Raw genomic sequence first — 25,584 nt, forward strand, 5'->3', positions numbered from 1 at the left:
AAAAAAAGAAATATAGATTTAATTTTGGTAAAGACAAAAATCTATTGGTGGGGTTTGATTGTAGCACTAGGTTACTTGGGTTTTCAAATGTAAAACTGGGAAAAAATCTTGAATAGATACTTTAAAGATGATGTACAGACAACCAACAAGCATATGAAAATGTTACTATTATTGCTAATCAACAAGGAAACAAAAATCATAACCACAATGAAAGATCATCTCACATATATTAGTAGGCCAATTTTCAACTTGTATGAAAATTTAAAAACAGAAAAGAAAGGGAAGAAAAACAGACAATAGCAAGTGTTTCACAAACTGAAGCCCTTGACCACTGTCAGAGAGAAGGTTAGTACAGTATCTACGGATTACATTATGGAACTTCTTCAAATAATTCAACTAGAACCAGTGTATGACCTAAGAATTACACTTCTGTTTGTACACCCAAGTGGTTGATATCTATGAGGAATGTGGAATGTGATCATTATGTATCCAGAGCATTTCTACATACATTTTGCGAAAAAATCATTTCATAACTTAAGTACGACTATACCTGTCTAAAGCCCAAGGTTGCTTTGCCTGAGAGCTGGCTTTGGCATGTGGAAACTTAACTCCTGTTGGCTTCTGTTCACAGCTGAAGTCTCGGATGGGCAGTGAAGTTGAGGTGCTCAAAGGCAAGATTATATCAGCTGGAGACATCCTGGTTCCCAGAGAACCAAGTTGCACTACAAAAGAATAGAGTCCAGCCTAGATCATCTCACCTACTGAAGTGGGAATGTGCTCCTTTCTGCACTCATCAGCATGAGCTTTGCATTGGCACAGGATCAGACACAAGATCACCACTGCCCCCAAGTCACCTCCCTGTAACTATTATATGTATCCAATAAATAGTGGCTAGCTCAGAGTCTTTGTCCACTCCGAGGCACTGACTTCTCAGACCCCCACAAACTTTGAAATTATACCAGTCTCTATTGTCTTTTTTCTCTTTAGTCCTCAAGGAGTATGAAATCTATTTTTATAAAATAAAGTACTACTCAGCCATAAAGAATGAGAAACTAGAGACATTTATAGCTAAATGGACGTACAATGAGGCCGTACTCTTAAGTGAAATAATTTAGGATATATATGTAAATGCTGAACAGTTTCTTCGGTGTGAGAAACTGTAAGTGTAATAAGGACTAAAAGGTAAATAGATAATGTGCAATAGTAAGAAAAGGGGCAAAGGGGAAGGGAAAGTGGGAGGGGTAGGGGAATGGAAAAAAGGGAATGGAGTTAATATGAGAAAATTTAAAAATGGAAACAAAGTCTTTGTAAATAGGGAGGGGAGGGTGTTGAAGAGAAGGCAGGGGAATGGAGGAAAAAAGAAAGAAGATAGATTATATAAAAGTGCAAATTCCCAATGATGAATGTCATTATAGTATAGATCTAAAATGGACCAACAAAATTAATAATATGAAAAAATTGAGGCTAAAGCTAAAAAACCCACTCGATACCAAATATCTAAGCTCTCTAAATTTAACATCTGAAACAAATTATACTTACTGTCTGCCACCTGCCTTTTTACCTTAACAGTGGAAAATTTTGCAAGTTAATAGAGATCAATATTACTTAAAAAACAAAACAAAAGTGAGGAAATCTTGTCATATGGCACAGCACAGATGAACTGGAAGTCATTGTGATAAGTGAAAGAAGTCAGTCACGGAAGGACAAATACTGTATAATTAACAGTTGTAGGGGTTGTGCAAAGTAGCAAACTTAGGGAAAAATAAATAAATTTAACATTGGTGTCTGGGAATTACAAATAGGAGGAAATAGTAACTTTTGTTCAATTTGGAAAGAGTCAGTGGTAGCTAAATGAAAATATTCTAGGGATGCTCTGTACCAATTCATGCTTATGTTTAACAATACTGTCATGTACTTTTCAAAGTTCACTGAAAGATAGAGATGATGTGTGCTTTTAACTAAAGTAAAAATTACTATTTCTATGTTGTTGTGGTTGTTGTTATTGCTTTTGGCAGTTCTATTGGAAGAGTTTTATATACTTCTTTTCTCAGTTAAGTTTCACACCAGCACTACAATATTGTTAGTTAATTAAAAATTAATTTCATCTTCATAGTCGTAATCCTAAAGAGGCAAAGAGTTGGAATCCTATCTCAGTTCACCTGACTCCAAAGCTCTATTCTTAACAGCAGTGTTATTTTTCTATGTTCCCCATAATTTCTGATATGGAACTAAACGTATTACTTTTAAAATGAAAATAATACATATTATATTCAAAAAATAAAACCCATACAGATCTGTGGGGGGAAAAAACTGGGGATACTAATGTAAGAAAGTCCAAGATAGAAAGTAGGAAAGTAAAAGGTAATGGGAAGGGTAGGGGAAAGAAAATAAGGGAAAGGTAAAAATATGAGAACAGGAAAAGCTGGAAACAAAGTCTTTCTAAATACAGAAGGGTGGAGGGGGTAAAAGAAGGGCTGGGGTATGAGGAAAAAAAATGAGAACCAAGATCTGTCTTATAATGATACAAAAATCCCAATGATGAGTGTGACTGTACTGTAAACCTAAAAAGTACCAGTAAACTTGATGAAAAAAGGAAAGGTAATGGGATTTCATATCCATGTAGCATTTCCAACCTGACAACTGATAAATGTTGAACAGAAACTATTCATCATTCCATCCATTCACTTACAATAAACAGAGCAAATCTACATAAACTTGTATTATTAATAAATCATAGTAATGGCCAAAATTCTAGTACATTTGAATGATTAAACCAACCAAATAATATTATGACTAATAAGTCCATTATTAAATAATTGAATCCTCATTTGAAATACTGCTATTGGAACATCAGACCAAGGCACAACTGAGATCACTGAGGCAGGCAGAAGTCAAAACAACACGTGACGAGTTTTTTGCCATCCGGGTGGAGAAGGACCAAGGGTGAAAAGGCCATTGACCTTGAGAGGAGGGTGTGCTCATTTGATATGGGGAGTTTAGGTAGACACTGGTCAAGAAAGAGGAAATTTGAGTCCCATGGGAGATGGGCCTGGGGCTGGCTGATAAACCGACTGCTGGCTCCCTGTGTCTCTATTCTCATGTAGATGAGCGTAGTGGGTCTGCATGGGCTCTGACTCGGGCCCTGTCAGTTATGTCATATATTTTTATTTTTCAAACACCTACATGTGTTTCTTTACTATTTTTTCTGGAAAGCAAGATAAATCTAACATATATACCATTTTTTTTAGCAGAAAAAATTAATACTTTTTCTTTCTTTCTTTCTTTTTTTTTTTTTTTTTTTTTTTTTTTTTTTTTTTTTTTTTTTTTTTTTTTTTTGTACCAGGGATCAAATTTGGGCCCTTGTGCTTGCAAGGCAAGCAGTGGAACCACTGAGCTAAATCTCTGGCCCAGCATTGTTATTTCTTAGAGAGGTATTGGTTCATCCAGTAATTCAATATACTTTGAGGCATTGCTATTGAAAAGGAATTATTTTCATGCTAAGAAACTGAGGTATGAAATTTATATTATTATTTACAGACAATTCTTGGTTTTGATTTCTCAGAAATTGATACGTAATTCAGTTTGTTGTCAAGTAGGAAAAGAGGAATGCATAGACTTGAAATATATTACAGTAATTTGGAGTGGCTGAGTAAATCGAGGACTACTCTAGGACAACTGGCTCAAGAAATGGTTGAAGGAAGGTGCATTATGTAAACAGGTCCGTTTTTTTTTCTTTTTGGCACTGGGGTCGAACTTGGGATCTTGCGCTTGTGAAACAGGTGGCAGCACCACGGAACTAAATCCCCAGCCCCCCTTAAACAGGATCTTAATGATAAGAAAAAAATCAGCCAAGCTAGATGAGAGATTAGTCCATCCCAGGTAAAGGGAAGAGCAGATTCATAGGAATCTGCTTTGAGGAAGAACCAATGGATAAGAAAAAGAAATCTGAAGTTTATTAAGTGTAGGAGAGACTATGGGTGATGCGGGGAAATCTCTGCAGAGTGACTCATATAGACTGTTTTTCCAGGGAACAAGTCCATTTTACATTGTGTGTGTTATAGGAAGACACCGGATTACTTTCTGCGAGATTCAGAGGTTTTAAATAATTTATCCACTTGAGTCATTGTCAGTTTTCTATTACTTTTTGACATTTGTCTTGAACTTTCTGTGTTCTAGGAAAGAACAGTGGTTTTCTGACTACTTTCCTAGATATCCTTACAAAATATTTTTTTCCAATTAGCTCTAGGAAGTAGAAGGTACTAACAGGAGCTTGACATGTTGGGCATGAGAGAAAAGCCAGTATAGCTCCCATCCCTCTCTGTGCCTGGTATAATATCTTCAGGCATGGTTACAGTCCTGTCACGGTTCCACTCCTCGCTGAACCTCTTGTTCATCTAGTGCTGCACTGATCCCAAATGACCGCACACACTGTGGTACTTCCACTTGCCTGTGGTACTTGCCAAACTGTAAGAATGGGCATCACTTGGCGTTGACACTCACGTCATGGTTTCATAATGTCCTATGATCTTTTTAAATCTCTTTGTTAAGAATCTGGAATATGAAGTTTCCCTATTCATGTAGAATATATTCTTTCTCTACACTGGTTCATTGCTTAAGCTAAAGACAGATAAGCACATGGTAGAGATAAAGTCTAGAGCACAATTTCAGTGTTTGTGACAGTTCATCTTGACTGTCAGCTTGATCAGTTGGAGAGATGCCTAGGAGATTAATAAAGCACACTCTGGCTATGTCTGGATGCCTGGGTAAGTCATAAAGTCATGATTATATATATATATTGTCATGGATTTATGATAAATATATACACACATATATATACACATACATATACATGTGTATATATATATATACACATACATATACATATATATATATATTTGTTTGTTTGTTTTTTGAAACGAGGTCTCACTATGTAGTTGAGGCTGACCTGGAACTCACTATGTAACCTAGGCTGGTCTCCAACTCAAAGCGATCCTCCTGCCTCAGCCTCCCGAGTGCTGGGATTACAGATGTGTGCCACCATGCCCAGCTATAAAGTTATGATTCTGAGGATTGCATGTGATCCTTTGCCTCTTCCTCCCTGGGCTCTTGACTTGATTTATGCTTCCCTGATTCCATGAAGTGAGCAGCTTTTCCTCCACCTGCCCTCACACCACAGTGTTTCTGCCTTGGAGTCAGCCAACCATGAACTGAAACCTCTGGAAACCATGGGCCCAAAATAGTTCTCTTCCTTTAAGCTTTGGTTGTCAAGTATTTTGTTGCAGCGTAGGAAAACTGACCAATACAATGCTTATGTTTAATTTATTATATACTTAATGACCAAAATATTTATGCATTGTTGATTTTCTTATTGGTTTCTTCATTCAGGTATTAACATATTTAAAAGTAATGCTTTAAGGGTTTATCTCTGTGTCTCCAACACACAACTAAATGTCATTCAACTGGAAGACATTGGTAAGTTTTTTGTTTTTATTTTTCAAGCACAACTCAATGGTTATCTACTGCTTTGGACAGAGTCCAGAGTGCAGAGACTAAATATATGCCTGTTGTATCTTTAATATATTTAAATCCTCCATTCCCTGTTATTGCAAATGATACCTACTGCATACAAGGTAGCACCAAGTGGGTCTCAGTTATGGCTTGCTCACCAGCCTGTGTGCTACTGGGAAGCAGTGGAATCTTTGGGAGGTTGAGCCACAAGGAAAGAAATTTGGTTATCAAGCCTGCCCTCAGAAGGGACATTGGATTGTTGGCCTCTTTTTCTCCTTCTAGCCAGCTTCCTTTGCTTATAAGGTGAGCAGCATCCCCTGGCACATAATTTTGCTATGATGTACTCTGTTGCCACGGAACAAAAGCAAGGTAACTAAGTGATAATAGACTGAAAACATGAGTTAAAAATATATCTTTTTGGGGGGGGCAGTGTCTTGCTATGTAGTTCAGGCTGGTTTTGAACTCACTACGTATCCCAGACTGACCTCAAACTCACAGTAATCCTCTGGCCTTACTTAGCCTCCAGAGTGCTAGGATTACAAGCATGCACCACCATGACTGAAAATTCATTTTTCCAGTTTTGTTTTTAGTTCTTGTCGCATACATTTTCATAGTAATGGGAGAGCTAACTGTTGGCAATGCTTGGAAACTTTTGATTCAGCTTAAATTTTTGTGAAGAACAAACACCTTCTTGGTCAATCATGCAGATGGATCTAAGTTGGCAATACACAAGCAATCGGTGTTTCTGATATCACAAATAATGTTTGTAGCACCTTTTACCAAAATAACATTTACAATAATACCTACCATGTGTTGAGAAAAACACATTTTATCTAGTAAAATTCTAAAAAAGAGACTTTTAATGGTTATATATTTGCTAAATATCTCGGCCATGATATTTTAAACATTTGCTAGACCTGTGCTGTAGTTTAGAAAAGGTTTAAATGTGTCTCCAAAAAATTCATATGCTGCAGATTTCATCCTTAATCTGGCCACATTGATGGTGTGAAAGTTCTAAAGAAATAAAGCCTAGTGAAAAGTGATCAGATTATTGGAAATGCTCCCTCAAAAGGGATTAATATAGTTCGTGTAGATCCCCAGTGAGTTCTCACAAGAGTTGTTTGTCAGAAAAAGAGCAGGTCTGGTCCTTAAATTTCTCTTGATCCTGCACTTGCAGGGTGACTTCTTTTCTCTTTTTCATACTCACCCTCACAATGAAGCCATTTGCTGTGTTGTGATGTAGCCAAAAGGCTCTTATTGGAAGCCAAGCTAATGAGGCTGCCCTTTCTTGGACTTTCGGCTCCCAAATCTGTTAATTTATTAAACTGTTTCTTTCTACATTATAAAGACTCAAGTAGTCATTATAGTAGTAGGAAATTGATTAATACATCTGAGGAGAAAATTACTGAAATTCAAAAAATGAGTGAGTTGTTTTACATACAAGTTATACATGGCTATGGAGAGATTTCCAACAGCCTTTAATTTCTCATTTTGGAAATTATTTTGTTGTCAAATTTGATCTAGCTTAGTGAACACTATTTCAAGCTGTGTATAATATTTGGTGTCAGTATTTTACAACAATGATATAGTTGGTGGTTATATGATTCTTGTAAAGTTTTAGTTTTATAAAAGAAACTCAAGTATAAAATTGTCCTTGAGAAATAGAGGTGCTGACTTCTTACAGACAAAACTCAGAGAAAAACAGACAGACAGATAATAGGACTTAAGAGAAAGAACCTGTCTGTCTGGTTAATCCATTAATATTGCATTGTATTTAATAAGTGTATCATTGTAATTATCAGTATGTAATATGGCTGACAGAGTCAAAACAAGGCGAATGAATGTACTAGCATATTTTAATGGATGGCAGCCTTAGGATGAAAACATTCTCATACTTGTTGAAAACACATTGACATTAGAAAATGAATATAAATTGAATTAATTTAGTAATAATGTATCTCTGTATCTTCCTTTCTCTGCCTCTTTGTCTCTTCTTCCCTTACCTCTGTGATACTGTTTGCATCTACAGAGTAAAACCAGACTTTTGACTTCAACCATGATAGCAGTTCATCCATTCTCCCAATACATCTAAGGCATTTTCAAATCACAGATCACGACACACTCCCTAATTAAATACTAATTGACTTTGACAACTGCAAGTCAGCAAACACAGATTCTCTAAACTTGTGACTTATTATTTGCAGAAACATAGTAATCACAACCTTTTAAACACTTAGTCACATAGCATTTCCCTTTAATTGTGGAATATCAAATCAATAGGGTGTCTTATATTAAAACAACAGCCTGGATACTAAAACTTCTCAAGGAGATGAACACTCAAAGCCATTAGAGATTAAAGACATTATCAATTTGAATGATAATAATAGCATGGCAGATCCATTAGTGCATTAATACTACATGAATCCATTACATTGTTTCCATATATCTATTAATACTTTGTTTCTACGTCTCTATTAATACAATTATGATAATATGAAAAACATTCAATCGTTTTAAAATCTTTAAAAAGAGCTAAATTTTAAAGGGTATGTTTGAGAATGAGCATGGTAGTTTTACTTTCCATTCAATGACAATGTAAAAGAACTATTACCACAAAAAGCATATAATAATTTGTACACAATTAAGGAAATGTCCTAGAAATTAAGTTGCTAAAATATTGTATGCAAGACTTGGGCTTTATATTTGAAATTAACTTTATGGGAGAGGCCAGTACACCATCTTAAGCACTTACTTTCATGTGACCCAAGCTAAGTCACTTGAAACTTGAGCTTCTATCTCTTCATTTATAGAATGAGGATAAGTTCTGCCACACAAAATATCTAAGTTATAAAGCCTGTTTTAAAATTGTCTTCAACACTGGAAAATCTCTTTTTTTTTTTTTTTTTTTTTTTTGTTACCGGAGATTGAACTCAGGACTTGCGCTTGCAAGGCAGGCCACCGAATCTCAGAGCTAAATCTCCGGCTTGGAAAATCTTGATCATTATCAACTCTGCATAGAATTATTATCTCTGAAAACCTCACATGATGATTTCCAATTACATAGATTTATTATTTTTTATGGGAAAAGAGAACTGAATTTGGCACATGGAGGAAAAGGTTAATATAGGTGAGTCGATATACTTCAGTAGTTAGAAGCTTAGCATAGAGCCTAAGAGAATAAACAGATCACAAACTCAGAACCATAGAAGAGCCTCAGCATGGTTATTTCTTCAATATTATTCAGTATTATTTCCTTTGCTTTTCTGACTCTTGCCTGACAGTCCTGTCAGAACATGTGGAAATGAAGCCAACAAGACTGGTACAAGGTTGTAAAAGAAGGGCACAAGAGAAGGGGAGCCACAACAGACAGGGTGTTTTCTAAGTCCTCGGGAGCTGACAACGTTTGACACTCTTCCTTGAGTTTATCAGGAACAGCAAAGCTGAAGAAGCCATGCCAGACATGAAATCTGTGAGGAGGCTCTTTGGCCTTAAACCTGGTTTGTGATCCGTTGTCTCATTGGTGGTTTAGTTTCATAAAGTGAAGAAATGTAAGAATTTCCCCCTGGGCTTGAATGTGGCTTTTGTTCTTGACTTTGACCCAGATACTCGCCCTATCTCAGTTCTTGAAATTGCTCTATTAGGGTATTTTGAGAGGAAATAGGCAAAGGTAAATTGAAGACCTGTCAAAGTCAGTCCCAGATAAAAGGGCACTGGGCTCCAGCTCCTCCCAGAGACCACAGCAGGTATCCAATTTGGGTTTCTCTACTCCCTACCACGAAGCCAGTGTACTCAAGTCAAATTTCTGTCTTCCTTTTCATTTGTAACTTGGTTTGATGAATGTCTCCAGGCATTGTACTCAATCAGAAATTGGTTGCTTTTTTTTCCAGCAAAGAAAGCCTAAAACACAACTATGGGTTTTGTTTGTTTGTTTGTTTGTTTGCTTCAAATTTAGAGAATTTGAAAATAAGCTAATAAACAAATATCATTAACTGTATCAGATAGTGAAATTCTGCATTATTAAGTACATTTTCTTATTTTAAAAAATTCCTAAGCCAGATGTGGTGGTGCATGCCTGTAATCCCAGCACTTGGGAGGCTAAGGCAGGAGGATTGCTGTGAGTTCAAGACCAGCCTGGGTTACGTAGTGAGTTCCAGGTCAGTCACAGCTACACAGTGAGACCCTGTCTCAAAAATCCAAAACAAAAAACAAACAAACAAACAAAATACCCAAATCATAAAAAATGCCTGTAATGTAATTCAACAGGCAATGTTAGGTCATCGAAGGGATCAAGACAAAGCTTTATTAACGAGTCTCTCCAATTCTTGTGTTCCCAGGTAGCAAAAGGTAAATATTTCAAACTGTGGCATAAGCATTGTGGCATAGTTGGATATCAGTATGGCTGGCTGCAACGGCTGCAGTCCACTGTGTTTTCATACTTGTTTAACATATTAAATGTATTAATATAGTCAGTGTTTTCTGGTTGTGGAGAGGTTACCCCATGCCTTCCTGGCTTTAATGTGAGACCGAGCCTGATCTTGCCCCTCTTGGGCAGCACCCTTCCTCTTTCGTGTGTCACCCTCAGGGGCAGCGTGTGAAGACAGAGGGGAGAGAAGGTCAAGTTCTGGGTGGACGTCTTGCATATGTCCGGAAGAAAAGTTCATTTCTTTCCACTTTATGTTATTTTATTTGAAAAGGGGTGTTTAAGTGATATAGTTTGCTTTTTGCTCTACTTGCATGAAAAATTACAGACCACAGAGAAAAAGGTCGGAAGATTTCAAGGATTTTGTACCTAAGAAATAGTCTCAAAGTCTGACTGGAAAAAAAATGCAAAGTATTTTTTTTCTACTTGCACAGGTTTATTGATGAAATTATTAAAAGTTTTTCCTAAGCAATTTTTTTTAGAACTCCACAAATGCATATTATAGCAACTACTATGACAAGTGTGGAAAATCATTTAACATTATTAAAGCAGATAGCTGAAGTATAAATTGTAATATATTATTGATGATAATACTTCTCCACTCAACCTTTTCAGAGGGCAGGCGGGGAGTAGTTATTAAACTCAAACAGCCATTGTGTGAGCAATTCTACAAATACATATTTACCTCCCCAGACATCTTTGTACGTCTCTAGCAGTAAATGATAAGGATATTTTTTGTAACACTGTTTTGTAAATATTATATATTCATAAACACTCAAATTGTTTTCAAGCTTTTTAGTGTTCAAAGCATGCTATATTAAACAGTAGTGAATAAATTGCCTATAAAATGAAGGATATCTATATGCACTGATAAAGTTGATTATGTGTGTAATGCTCATAAAGGAGAAACTGTATAGAGTTAAGCATCAGGAAGGGTGTTCATGCATTTAAGTTCTACAAGCTAATTTCCTGGCTCCTTTTAATGGATATGTAAGAAGGTACAACTCACCCAATGTGTTTGAGAGTCAGATTTGTCCGGTGTATATGTGACCTTCATGTTAATCATGCTAGATACTTTTATATGAATCAGAAGAATTAGAGAAAAGGAAATAAATATCTGAAGCATATTTTACTTATCCTCCATAATATTCAAAACAAAAATTACAAAAGTAACTTACACAGGAGGCACAATTATTATGAAGTAAAATTTGAAGAATTGATCAATGAATTATGAACTGTATTTTTGTGGGTTTTTTTTTTTTGTTTTTTTTTGTACCAGGGATCGAACTCGGGTCCTTGTGCTTGCGAGGCAGGCCACCAAACCACTGAGCTAAATCCCCAGCCCTGAACTGTATTTTTAATGGTTTGAAATCTTAAGCATTTTCCATGTTCTGATCTCTCTATTCAGTGCTAAGCATACAAAATGCATTTAACACTGACAAGTAAGTTTTGCTTTATGAGAAAAAGATTCTTGCTTTTTTCTTGAGTATACTGTGTTCCAGTATTTTTCAAAGCTTGAAGCAAAGACACTATTAACACTATTAACTGATTTAAAAACACTCAGAGTTATAGATTCAAATGCCAAAAAGTGAAAACATTAAGATTAGTAGACATTGTGAATTATAACAAATGCCAAAGTGGAAAACTTTTCAACAGCTGTTGGCTGCATTCCTTACTTTGTCTTTATAACAATAACTTAGGTATGGAGGTTACTATTTCCATTTTGTACCTGAGAAATCTTGAGTGGAAAGATATTAAGTCACACAGGTATAAGTATCCACTGGCATAGGTACTAAATACAGGCTTCCCCTACATTAATTGCTGTACTATAACCTTCATACTGGTTTTGTTAGAGGCATGGTTTATTCCAGTAAAGTAACGATGCATATTAATTTAGATAGATTTATCCTTATACTTCAAACCATATGTTGGAAATTATATTTCCTAAGAAAGTATTGTAACATCATGTCTCAACTTTATAGGTTAATACTATAATTTTATTCAAATTACTGATAACAATAATTTCAGTGATAATGAATGCAATGAATACTCTATCATCAACACCAAACTTCATTTGCTAAACATGTAAAGGTCAAGACAAAGGAAAGAAAATTGTCCTATGGCCTTACAAGTTGAAGACAATAAAACAAATAATTAAGAAACTGAAATTAAAGGATATTTTATTTAACCACTAGGAAAGAAAAGGGATAAAAACTACATAGATGAGGATGTGTATTTTCTAGAGCTTCAATTTTTTACAAGAAGATTATAAATCATAAGAAAATCAGCAGTGCAATGTCTTTGCTTTCAGAAGTTTAGTAGCTGAATCATTATCTGACATATTCATTAATTTATTAACCTATGTATTAATTCAGTCATATATTCATTCATTTTTGATTTCCAATTTCATTTACTTACTATTGATTTAAATATGTATACTCTTCCTAGGTCACACTGGCTAACTGCTGAAGAAAGAACAGGAAATTGAACAGACCCATTCATATTTACAGCATTAATGGACAGCCATCTCCCCAAAAGGTCTTTTGGTTTTGGAGTCTTTTGGAGAACCTGAGTCTATCACTCAGTCTTGGTACGAATAAATTGAAATACACAGATGAGAATGATACAGTTTACAATTTTTATTATACTAATTGGTTGGATGTGCCTCTGATGTGTAGGTGAGATAACAGACAGGAGAAAAACTGTTTCTTGCCTGCATAGAAGTGGTCGCAGTTACAGCACAAAGGATGAAAGATTATATGCAGTCCAGTCCATGTTCAATTCAAGCTGCTTTTTTTTTTCTTTTTATTGAGTTTATTGGTACAATCTAGGTATACAATACAGTTACATTCATCGTTGGGATTCTGTACCTTTACATAATAGGTCTTGATTCTCATTTTTCCCCTTGTCCCTGCCCTCCCTTCACCCCCTCCTCCCCTCCCCATTTACAAACACTTTATTTTCACTTGTTTCAGTTTCTCATATTTTTTCCCCTCCCTTATTACCTTTCCCCCACCCTTCCCACTTTTCCTACTCCTTTAGCCCTTTACTTCCTATTTCGCATTATTAATTATCTCATTAGGATCCTGTGTACTATTATAGTTTTTCACACCAAAGAAACTATTCGGTATTTCAGTTAAACAAATCTCTGCATGAACATTAAAAATAGGGAATCCTAAAATAAAACTAAAAAGGAAAGTAAAAGAGAAAAGTCAATGATGTAACATTAAAATAATCCTTAATTCTGGAGATGAAAATGGTCCCTGAACATATTTAAATTGCTTCTCGCTCTTATAGTCTTATCTTATTCTTTTTTTTCATTATTTAGAGAATACTTTATTAGTTTCTGTAATCGAACCCACATAGATATGACCTTACATATTTAGTACGAAAAAAAAGGGGTAACAATCTTATTTGCAGACAAAGTAAATTTCAAACCAAAACTGAATCTAGTATTATTGATGTAGGAAGGTACTGTATCATACCTCTATGAATGTAAAATATCTAGTACCTGCTTTATGATACATAGTAGGGACCGTGCTTTATCAGAGCTACATTTAATGATATTACTCTAGAATGTTCTCTTTCCAGATGATGATTAAGAGGCTAATAGAAAAAATGGTGCCAGGTACCACAACAGCAACAGAACTTTGCTGTTATCTGGATATTATTCTTTCTTTTGTTTTTTTTGTTTTTTTTAATGGAATGTGTTGAATGTCTATAATTCTGTTCTGATCACTGCAGAACTTGGAAAAGCTGTTGCTGCTATTGATGCATAACATACTATTATTAGTCTTTTTATATAAATAAAAACTTTATAACGGTACTGCCAACTTTGGAAAAAATCATCCCAAGTTACTGTGTTGAGTTGGCATTGTACAGAAATGGACAACCATATTGGTCTAGAAATGTTAATTTATTTTTTTTTTATTTTTTATTTTTTTTCCATGTGTACAGGGGTAACACATTGTACTAAATATGTAAGGTCAAACTGCTTTTAATGGAGACTCCTCAGTGTAAGAGAGTCCTATCAATAAACCCGTGAACTGAAGCTCCCATGGCTTTCTATTGACAGAACCAGGAAGCAAGGATAAAGGGCCAAAGAAGGATGTCTGTCATGAATTCTTTCAGAGAACGGAGGAATAGCACACTAAGGTCAGGGTTGTGTGCTACGTGACTGATCTCAGAGACAATTTAAATAATAAATTGGATTGTGGGGATTGGGGAGTGAAGGCCAGCACATTCCTTCCTTAATACAATGTGGTCGGATCACACTTGGACTAGTGAGCCTGTAGGCTCTCTTTCAATCTCTAACCAGGTTTCTGGTAGGTTTTGCGTGCATGGCTCCAAAGATCCCTTACCTTTGCTTATGCATCATACATGTACCTCTGGCCCACATCCTCACAGCAAGGATAATTAAGCTCTATGTGTTCAAATACCTTTTCTGTGTATTGAATTATCTTCCATTTAGTGCTCAAAACCACTCTGCATTCAATTTTCCCCTGGTCTCTGCCCCAGAAGGCTAACCTGATTCCTGTGTATCAGAAAGCTTTCCCGGCCATGGCATTAGGGTTGTTAGACCAATGGGAGACATGAGAAGGGAAACTCATATCAAACCGAAGGGTCATAGTATTGGAGAATGAAGCTGAGGAATCGTTCATTCCCAGGGCCCTTCTCTGATATCTTTCCTTGATTTTAGTATTTCTTACTTTGGGGCACAACTGTCCCAAACTCCCCCTCCCTACACCTACTTCTCTCAGGATCCTGATAGTCACCCCACCTTCTCCTTCAAGTCTAGACATGGTGGTATTTTCCCACTAACAAGCCCTGAAATACTGTGCCATCATGTAAGTCTTTTCCTTAATGCTGTATGCAGCCTTCACATCCCCGCCCCCTTTGCCTTCTCCTCAAGGTACCCGAGGATGCCAATTTTGAATTTTTTCAGAGATGAAGATCAGTTGAATATTAGAGAAACAACTGTCCTCCTTTCCAACATATTTTGAACCTAATAAAGAATACGCATGCTAAATCCAATGAAGTGGCCACATCTCTAACCCAAGCACTCTAGCAGATCCAGACTGGGCAAATTAGCAACTTAGGGAGATCTCATCTCAACGTAAAGAGAGAAGAGGAATGGGAAAGTAACTCAGTGCAGAGGCCCCAGGTTCATTCCCAGTACCACACACAGAAAAATGCTTGCTACCCTTCTGATCTCTAACGTTTGTGGTCTGTGTGTGTGTGCGAAATAAATTAGCAAACACAATTTTGTTCTCAACCAGTAAAAACAGAATACATATTTGATATTCAAATTATTTGTTAAATAACCCAAAGATATTTTTAAACTAGTAAGTGAGAATGTTTTTATTAGTGATTAGTATATTTCAGCTATTTATTGCATACTACTTTTTAAACAAGTATTTATTAAATACTGAAGAATCATATTACCCTCAGCTTCTGCCTCTAAATACATATCATTGTGCTGCATCTATTTTAAAGTATTCTAAGACTTATGCCTACAAATTAGTTCCATTCCTTCCACATTGACATGAGAGACTGCTCTGTGAGTGTCTTCAGATAACGCATTCATCCTAATTAAAGGGCGAAATTTCAGCTTTAAAAAGTGAGTGCTAAAGAATCTCCACACTGATTTCCATACTGGTTGCACCAGTCTACACTCCCACTAACAGTGGAGAAGAGTTCCTTTCTTCTCACAGCCCTCCCAGTATTTGTCATTGGTTCATTTATTAATTAGAGGCTCCATCTGACCCAGCTATTCCCCTGCTGGGTATCTTCCCATTTAATTTAAAGGCGTCATACCACCATGAGATACGGGTACCCAAGTTTATAGCAGCATCACTTATAATATCTAAATCTTGGAAACAGCTCAAATGTCCATCAACTGGTGACTGGACAAAGATTTCTTTTCTATTAAATGGAGTACTACTCAGACATAAAGAATGATAAACTAGAGGCATTTATAGCTAAATGGATGCATATTGAGGCCATACTCTTAAGTAAAATAAACAGGACAGACATATGTAAATACCAGCTAGTTTTTTGCGGTATGAAAAATGGCAAGAGCAAATGAGGCCCAAAATGTATAATAAATTGTGCAAAATAGGAAGAAAAGGTCCAAAAGGGAAGGAGAAATGAGGGCGGGGTATGAGAAGAGAAGGAAAAAGTGAAACAAAGTTTTTGTAAATCAGGCGGAGTTGCTGGGTGGAAAGGAAAGAAGGGGAACGGAGAAAAAAATAACCTAGATACATCGTGTACAGGCACAGACTCCCGATGATAAATGTTATCATAATGCACACCTAAAACGTACCAATAAATTTAGTGGGAAAAAAGAATAAGCATTAATGGAAAGAAACCTAATACTCAGGCTGTTTTGCTTAACTGTTTGGGAAGAAAAAGGGACTGTGTTCAGGCTGCATTCAACACTACTGGTGGTGGAGTAAAATACAGACATATGAAACAACATTAAGACATCGTCTTGTATAAAGGCCGTCTGAATTCTGTGTCCACCTGCACTGCGGGTGAGTGCATAAACTTGGGAAGTCACTTAGCATTTCTGAGTTTGTGTCCTTATACGTCACATAACACTTCTAAAACTGCCATCCTGGGCTGGGGATGCAGCTCAGTGTTAGAGCACTGACCTAGCTTGTGTGAGGTCCTGGGTTCATTCCCCAGAACCACAATCATAAGTAGACAGAATACAGTATATTATGGTTTGGGGCAGTGGCAACTGTCTGTCGTCCTAGCTACTTGATGTAGGAGGATCCCTTGAGCCCAGGAATCTGAGGCCAGCCTGGACAGCATAAGACACTCTTATCCAAAATTACCATCCTGTGGAGTCTAGAGAGATTTTCTTGGTTGCTTGCATGAGTAATTGCATCATCATCACCAGCATTGTTCTCTCCAATGTAATAATGAGCTACATATTGAAAACAGTGCGACTTATACACCATCAGTTATTAAAATTCTGAATTTTGTTTAGCAACTACCCCATGTTTTCTCCTCTGTAGAATGTTTAAATATGAACTCACAAGATGAAGCATAAGACTGAAGCTATGATTTCAAGTAAAGTGACCTGATGCTACTTAGACCCTTGTAAAGATTTAGGGGCTCCTGATCATATATACACCTGGCTTCCCTTGCTAAATAGGTCACAGATATCAGTCCCCGTTACAACTGTATCACTGAGTAAAGATCCACTAATTGACATCCATAGTCTTCCTTGGACATAGCTTCTTTTAATGCTTTTTGCTGGTGCTGTTGTTGTTACAACTATGAATAGACCTCTTCATATTTTCCCATTGATTAATATTTCTTATACAGAGCTGGAATTCAAAATGCACCCTTTCATTCACTGCTCTTTCACTTAATGATATATCCTAAATATCTTTCCATTGTGGTTCTTAAGAGTCTTATTATATTGTATTTTAGATATATCATATTCCATTTTGTGTGTGTGTGTGTGTGTGTGTGTGTATAGAGAGAGAGTCAGTGTTTACATAAGTAAACCTAAAAGATTATAAACAATTAAAAACAACACTGCAAGTGTTTGAGTTTATATATCTTTGTATTGTTGGCTGTGGATACATTTCTTTCCAGCTGAATCAAATGTAAACAAACGCATTTCTACACAGCAAGACTAGGTACAGGGATCTTGTAGTGCATTCATTCCTCTTGGTGTTTTAGTATTTTCAAAATTTGCAATTGCATAAAAAATAAACTCTGAAACAAATATCAAGTTCTCAATACTCTGGCACACTCAGAAGACATTTGAGGAGGCTCTGAGGTTCGTGGCAGGATGTTTCCTTTTATCTTCTGCAGATACTTCATGACGCCTCTTGAGGCTTTATTAAGTTCTCCTCTTCTGTCCTATTTCTTCCATCACAGCACTTAATACATTTAATATTGTGCATTATAATTGATTTCCCTGCCAATTTCTCCTTCCATAAAGGAAGTGAATACATCTTACTGACCTCCCAGTGACTACATTTTATTGAACTTCTATCAAATGCATGCAGTTGTGTAGATTCTTAGGGATATAGAGATGAATAAATAGAGGAAGATGAACATAAAAAGGATGAAAAGACTTGGAGGACGGATAAAATCTCCCCTTTTCACGTGAATTTTACTATCTCTTGTCCCAAATGCTAAACACAAAGTGGCAGTTGTTCAAATGCAAACGATTTCCTCACTCTTCTCAGAGACTTAAATATTGTATGAAAATCTCGTCACCTGTCAGTTCAAGAGACTGTGAAAGTAGAAGTTCAGAAATCACATGTGGAGACTGATTTTCACCAAGATAAGTGATCTGGCCATGCCTTAAACTACGTGTTATAATAAGACATAGATAGAAAAAAAGGTGAGGGTACAAGTAGGGTAAAAGCAAGATATATTGAAGTTGCTCTTGTCAAAAGTTTGTGACAATATTTCTTGTTATTGATATGATCATTAAAACATAAAAGAATGGTTCTAATAAGCTTTCATTGATCATATTAAGAAAATAGCTGTACTATAAGCTCCTGCTTTTGAAGGGCATAAAATACGATGTCTTCATTTTCAGGGGATAGTTTTAGCTACAAGCAAAATGTGGGGTAGCACAGTCTTTATTTTGGTGGTGTATTTTTATCAAATAAAAGGCCTTTTATAATGGTAAAGATTCTCTCTATAGAAAGTTGTATTGAAAAGATGCTTCCTACTTACAAAATTGCCTCATCCCACCCACATAGTTCTTTTGAAACTATTAATCACAGTGCCACCTGGTTCCCTGAAGCGAGTGTATGTGAATGATTCAGTTTGCAAAGACACAGTATGCTCTGTCTGCAACTATTGGTCCCAAAATGGTAAAAATGATTAATGCAATATTCTTCAAAGTAACTCAAAATAGGCACTGTCTCTAAACATTGAATAATAATTTTCAATACCTATTTAAACCGATTTAAACTGCCATACTTCTGGTCATCTCAAACCACATGAGTAATGTTTGCTAGAGAATGAAGCCCGTACAGAAGAAAGCAGCACCAAAAGACATAGAAGGAGGTGAAAAGCCCTGAAATATTATAAGAGCATAGGAAACAGCTAAGCCTGAAGCAAGCCATCCCTTAATTGTTTAATTTTATAACCCTGGGAGCCCCTTACACTCTCTACTAATTTATTTTATACAGACACTTTCCTATAAATTCTGTGCATTATTCTATACAAATTTCTTAATTTAGGAAAGATTTTTTTAATTCACTAGGAAAAATCTATTTAAAGTCAAGCAAAATTAACCTAAATATATAAGAAACCCTTTATCTAATTAGTAACTGTCCACTCATTAATCTGATATCATCCAGAAGTGTTGTGAAAAATACACACATATTTGTACATCTATTTATAGCATACATATATATAAAACATTTAATGTTAATGTTTAGATTTTGAAATAGGAAACAAAAAACAAAATATTAATGATATTGGTCTGAAGGACAGGATTCATATGTTTTAATCCTGACTCTACCTTTTATTAATCTCATGGCATTTAATGAAAATCAAGATTACTCACTCACGTAAGTAGACGTAAGTAAACCAACTCTTAGATCCAATTTAAGTTCCTGAGAGGTTTACAAGGATATTAAAGAAGCTCTTTAGCCAACTTTTAAAAATAATTTTTAAAATCTTTTAAGAATCACAGGTGGAGGGCTGCGAATGAACCCGAATGTCCAGTGTTTGCCTGGCATCTACAATGTGGTGGGTTCAACTTCAAGGAGGGGAACAAAAAAATCGGAGATGAAATTCAGGAAATTCCTGCCTGAATTGGGGCATTTTCATATTTTTGCTAATGTTTGTGAACTGATTTGAGCTCAGCCTCTTAACTAACACTTTCACACATAAAAAAATGAGTTATGACTTGTGATTTATTTGTGACTTTGATTAGTAGTAAATTATTAGTGAATTATTGTTTAATGCAGTCCATGGATTTGGAAGAAGACAACCAGCTGGTCCTGTGATTCTTGACCTTTAGCCCTCAACATACCATTTTATTACTTTCTTCTCTCTCTTGAAATATTTTGAAATTTTTTGGAAAAACATATGTGCCACAGTGATTGGAGACCTGCTTCCATAGTTAGGACTAACCAGTTGTTTCTTTTTTTGCACTTTAGTTTCATCACCTCTAAAATTGGATTGTTGGTACTTACATCAGAGAATTACCATAAAGTATGATCAAGGTTATCACATGTGCCCACTGTTGTTGTTTTATAAATATTTCTTTTCCTACTAGTGCCAAACTATTTTTGGCACTTAATCTTATCTCAAGTCTATATTTTTTGTTTTTTGTTTTTTTTTTGTAATGGGGATTGAACTCGGGTCCTTGCGTTTGTAAGGCAGGCAGCGGAACCACTGCTCTAAATCCCTAGCTCCTCCCTCTTTTAAATGATGTATATTGCAAGTCACTTAAGTCCACAGGAATTCCATAGGTTTAAAAGAATGACTTTTTTATTTGAGATACTTTAATATAACTTACAAATACTTGGTCATGATACAGAAGTCAAATCTGAAGTGTTTCAAATAAAGATTGTGAGATCAAGCATGTCTTTTACAAAATGAGTACACTGAAGTTATCATGTATTAAGTCGGACAAATACCTTTTGGTCACAAAATGTATTGATGAAAACTTTATTTAAATCTTCTCTGGCAAAATCCTAAAATTTGAAATTAAAGGCTACAAAATGAATCTGACCTCTGATCTCATACGTGCATCAAAAATAAGATCTGTAAACTGCAACAGATGATAAGAAGGTATAAGCTATAAATCTCTTCCCTTCTAAGGTCACCTAGAGCAAAGTGAGATATTTTTAGAAAGTGACAAGCAGATCAAGGATGTTTTTAAGAATCAAACTAATGATTTTTCTAAAGTTCTAAAGAGATGCAGATTCATCTTTGGATTTATTTTCATTTGAGGGCTTCCTGGGGCTTGATCCCAGTGAGTGTTGCACTACATCTTTAGCCCTTCTATTTCATTTTGAGACAGACTCTTGTTGAGTTGTCAGACCTGGCTTTGCACATGAGATCCTCCTGATTTAGCCTTATTTTTAAATGTACAGTCTCCAAATGTTTCACAGTTAGCTACAAAACTAAAAACTTTTGCAGAGAAATGTAGAATTCACTAAAAATGCCCTTACCTTTGTAAAGCTTGCGTATAATTACATAGATGCTCCAAGTAGATCCAAGTTTTTCAAACCCAAAAACATTTTGAAGGTTAATATGAAAATGGTGCTGCTCATTCCTTGGATAGACACTTTCCCGGAATAATTCACGCAGGGACACATACACAAATACATCTCAGCACACCATGGACATATTAAATCTCAGTTTTCATTTCATATATAAAATACTGGTTTATTTATAAGCTGATAAATATTGACAGCTGTATCAATTTGTTAATAATATTTTTATTGATGCTGGGGATCAAACCCAGAAGATCATGCATGCAAACCAAGCTCTCTACTGGGCAGTTATGTTTCCAGACCAGCTAATAAATGTTTTGGTTTATATTTGTCTTCCCTAGTGAACCTCTGTAACTATCACAACCCCAAAGATAATCGGAAGGATAAACAGACAAGTATTTAAATGAAAATGCCTACATTCTCTTGTTGGTATGCATGCAGACAGAGCCATCCTTGAAATGTGCAGGGCCTGAAGCTTCAGTGTGGATGATGGGTCAATCTCAAGGTGTTTCATCCATTATGTTTTGAATTAATTTATTAGTGTAGTGGTTTGCGATGTGTGGTGGACTTTCCCAGATAACAGAAGAGGTCTGAACTTTTCTTTCAGAAAGATACTATAAAGAATGAAAATTCTAAATATGACCATTATCTACTGAGTCAAAGACAATATCATAAGAAAAAATTGATGAGTCTTGAAGAGAACAATTATACAAAATAATCTGCCAAAGAAGTAACACATGGTATAAAACTCTAATTTCAAAATCTCTTTGTGTCAATAGAGTCATCCACCACTCTAGAATATTCAAGTGAGTTTTCAGCATATTCCTTCCCATAAGCAATCTACAAACACCAAGTTCTTATTCAAATTCAGTATTAGCATTCAAATACGTGGGGAATTTGCTGCATAGTATTACAGTGCATTGTCATTGAACAAGGGCTGACATTTATATATGATAGGTCCATTTTTGGTTTTGTTTTTGTTTTTTGAGACAGGGTCTCACTGTGCAGTTGAGACTGACCTAGAACTTGCTATGTAGCCCAGGCTGGTCTCAGACTCACAGAGATCCTCCTGCCTCAGTCTGCCAAGTGCTGGGATTACAGGCATGTGCCACCACACCCGGCCTGATAGGTCCATTTTTAGCCTTTTGATTTTTTTTTTTAATTTTAACAGGACTAAAATACATCAGCTGCTTTCCTCACTACTATCAAATAAACTTACTCAGTTAAAAATAGAGACCAAGATATCTTTAGATTAAAAATGTTTATTGAATTGTTCAAAGTGATAGCCAAAAATAAAGGAATTAGCCCTGAGGCAAATTTCTTAAGCCACTAGCAAGCGGCAAGGGCAGATAGAGATTGGAAAAAACTCTACTGGATCTAGGAAGCCACTATTTTGTAATGAAAATTTAAAGAGACTAAAGTATAAATCCTAGCAATGAAACTAATTGGCTATGAATGGAGGAGTGCCACAGTGCAAAGAGGCCAGAATCTTAGGCTAGGGAACTTTTCTATAGGGAGTAATGCCTGTTCCTTCTTGTTTGGTTGATTGGTAAGAATAATCTGATATCACTTTTATGGCCAGTCATAGGAGTCAATCATGGCTCAGCAGAAGATGAGAACGCATCAGACTATGACTGGAGGTGCATCTAAGGAGGTCTAGGCCTCGAGATGGGAAAAGGGTGACTGAGCCTATGTGCCTCCCTAAGGGATGAGCAATAGATTGGGACCGTGCTCCACTGGCCCAGAAAAATATGGATAGACATCAGTTGCCCCAGTGGGTGGCCAGGACATGCTGGTTCATCTCTTCCAAGAAAGGTCCTTGTGCTCGCTTCAGCTGCACATACACTAAAAGATTCTTGTTCTTTCTCTGAACACTTGCTGTGTGTCCTGCTTCCTCATTAGCTCAAAATGTCCTGAGTGGCTAAACCTGTAATCTTATTGCTTAGTCATAGTTTTGTCATGCTTTGTACCCATCTCATCATTCGGTACCTGCCTTGCGGTCTTGTTCTAAAACCTCTTCTATAAAGAGAAGAGGGGTTTGTGGTAACCCTTTTGGGGTCCCCTCCTATCTCTCAGGAGCTACAGGTCTCTCTTTCAATGAATATCCCCAACCCTAAACCACTGTTGTTCCTTAGAATTTATTCTTCAGTTTTGGGGAAGACAAATTCAGCATATTTGAAGCTAACAGACTGGGAGTTTCATTTATTTCTACTAGGGATACATCAGATAGCTGCTTACAACAAAAATACCTTCAGCTCAAAATGCTAACAGTGCTAATGAATGAAACCCATACAATAGATAAAAGAAAACAGTTTATATTATTTATCCATATTATGTGATTTTCTGGTTGGAGGACTACAGTATCTTCACACACTTTGTCCAAAATCCATCTTAATTAAGTTCTTCATATCACTCCATGATTAGAAAAAGCAAGATGAGCTAAGATTTTCTCCCACATCCATCTTACTCCTTCATATAGCCCCTAATTTTTAGCTTTCTCTACACCTCATAACATACATTACAAAATTTCATATGAGTATAACCTCTGTAGCTCGGACGTACCTCTTTGTTAATGTACATGCCAGTGATCTCCCACTATCAAATTTTGAAACCTTCCCAACCTGCCTACATTCATGCATGCATTTTGTTTCACTTGTGGACTGAATTTAGTTTCTGCGGTAGAATGGGGCCTCTCAGTCTCTTTCTGAATTGAATACTGAAGAAACTTCAGCTTTAATTAAAATGATAGTATCATCATTTAAAGGCTAAAATACCTACAAGGACACAAGTAATAATGACTCAGTTTTATATGGCTTAGCAGTCGGGCTATCACAAGAATACATTTATGTCTGACTTGCTTTGAGAAAGAGGAAGGCTGCTTTTCTAAAGATATGAATTCTGGATCTGATTGCTTCTGTGAAGAACATTTAAAGAGGGTTAGGAACTTCTGATTGGAAAAAAAAATCACTTCACGTTAAAAGTTTCATAGTCCACTGCCACATAAGTCCAATCAACCAACTTTTCCTGAGCAAACTTGTCCACCGCTTTGTAAGCTGTTCTGCACGTGCACACTCTCTCTCTCTCTCTCTCACACACACACACACACACACACACACACACACACACACACAGCTCAGCCACAACAGAACAGGGAGGGCAGCTTGGGAGAGCCTGACCAAAGGATGGGAATATGAAGAGAAATGCCCAGTGAGAGAAAGTGCAGGTGGCTTCTTTACTCATTATTCCCACTGAATGAAGTTTTTTCTCAGTTCACATAAATATTCAAAGATGGTTTCCACATCACCAAATAATCACAGTTATCCATCTCCTTTCATAAGCTGCATATAGGTTTGCATTCTCTCTTAATTAAAAAAATTAATCAAGACCATAGCTTTGTGTATAAAAAAAGTAGGATATGAGAGGATTTACAAAGGCAAGAGAGAAAATACCACAAGTGTACATGCTTCGGTGAATACTGACTATAATTCTATTTTGATAACACTCAGTATCTACTGTGTGTAGGTAGCCAGGCACAAATAGATAATAGAAACTATAAGGGAAAGCATAAAGCAAGCACTTTTGCAAAACCTCCTGTCCTCTTCTAGAAATACTTGAGAGCCTGGACATATTTATTTTGGAAAGCATTGAAAGGTAGAAGTAGGCATTATCAAAACAAAACTTACAAAACCTACAGATGAACACCCAAGGGAAATTCTACTTCACTCCGAACTGCCATCAAGAACTAGATGTCGATGTAAAAAATTTTCAATACACATTTTCACTACCCTTGTATGGAAAACCCTATCATTATGGTTCAATTCTTTTCTTATCACTTATCTGTTCTAGTTCATGAAAAAATAAAGTAATAGAAGAGTTAAATTTGTAATCAAAATTTAACTTGAAGAAGATGTCATCAGCAGAAGAGGCTGGGGAGAGCCCAGGGAACGATCTCTTTTGGTGATGGTGGAACCTAAAGAACGATGAGGTCCCAGGAGGACCCCACCCCACCCCATTCCCCACACCTCCCACCCCTGCTATCAAATGACAATCAGCCCTGATGTCGGGGCCTCGTGCTCAGTGTGTTTCTTTAAAGGGAAATGACTTTCCCTTGGTTAACTGACGAGGCAAAATTTCTTCCAGCATAACTTGCTCTGTTTTTTTCTGGCTATAGTTACTGATAATCCCTAGTTAGTGGTACATCTCCCTTATAAAACCTTTTAGGAATTCTTTCTGTAAACAGTGCCGCGCTATGTGTCAATCCTTTGAGCTATCATTCCTTCATTAACGAAATTTCATCTGAGGGTAACAATAACACGGGGAGGCAAAACCGTGCTTAGTCCCAATTCTCACTGAAAAGCAGAATATTGTCACGAATATATACAAACAGTGTACTGAAGACAGAAGAGTAGAATAAACAGTTCTTTCGTTTGTATTTTA

This window comes from Fukomys damarensis, unplaced genomic scaffold (assembly GCF_012274545.1).
Source record: "Fukomys damarensis isolate Sample0158 unplaced genomic scaffold, DMR_v1.0_HiC HiC_scaffold_32, whole genome shotgun sequence".
Taxonomy (NCBI): Eukaryota; Metazoa; Chordata; class Mammalia; order Rodentia; family Bathyergidae; genus Fukomys; species Fukomys damarensis.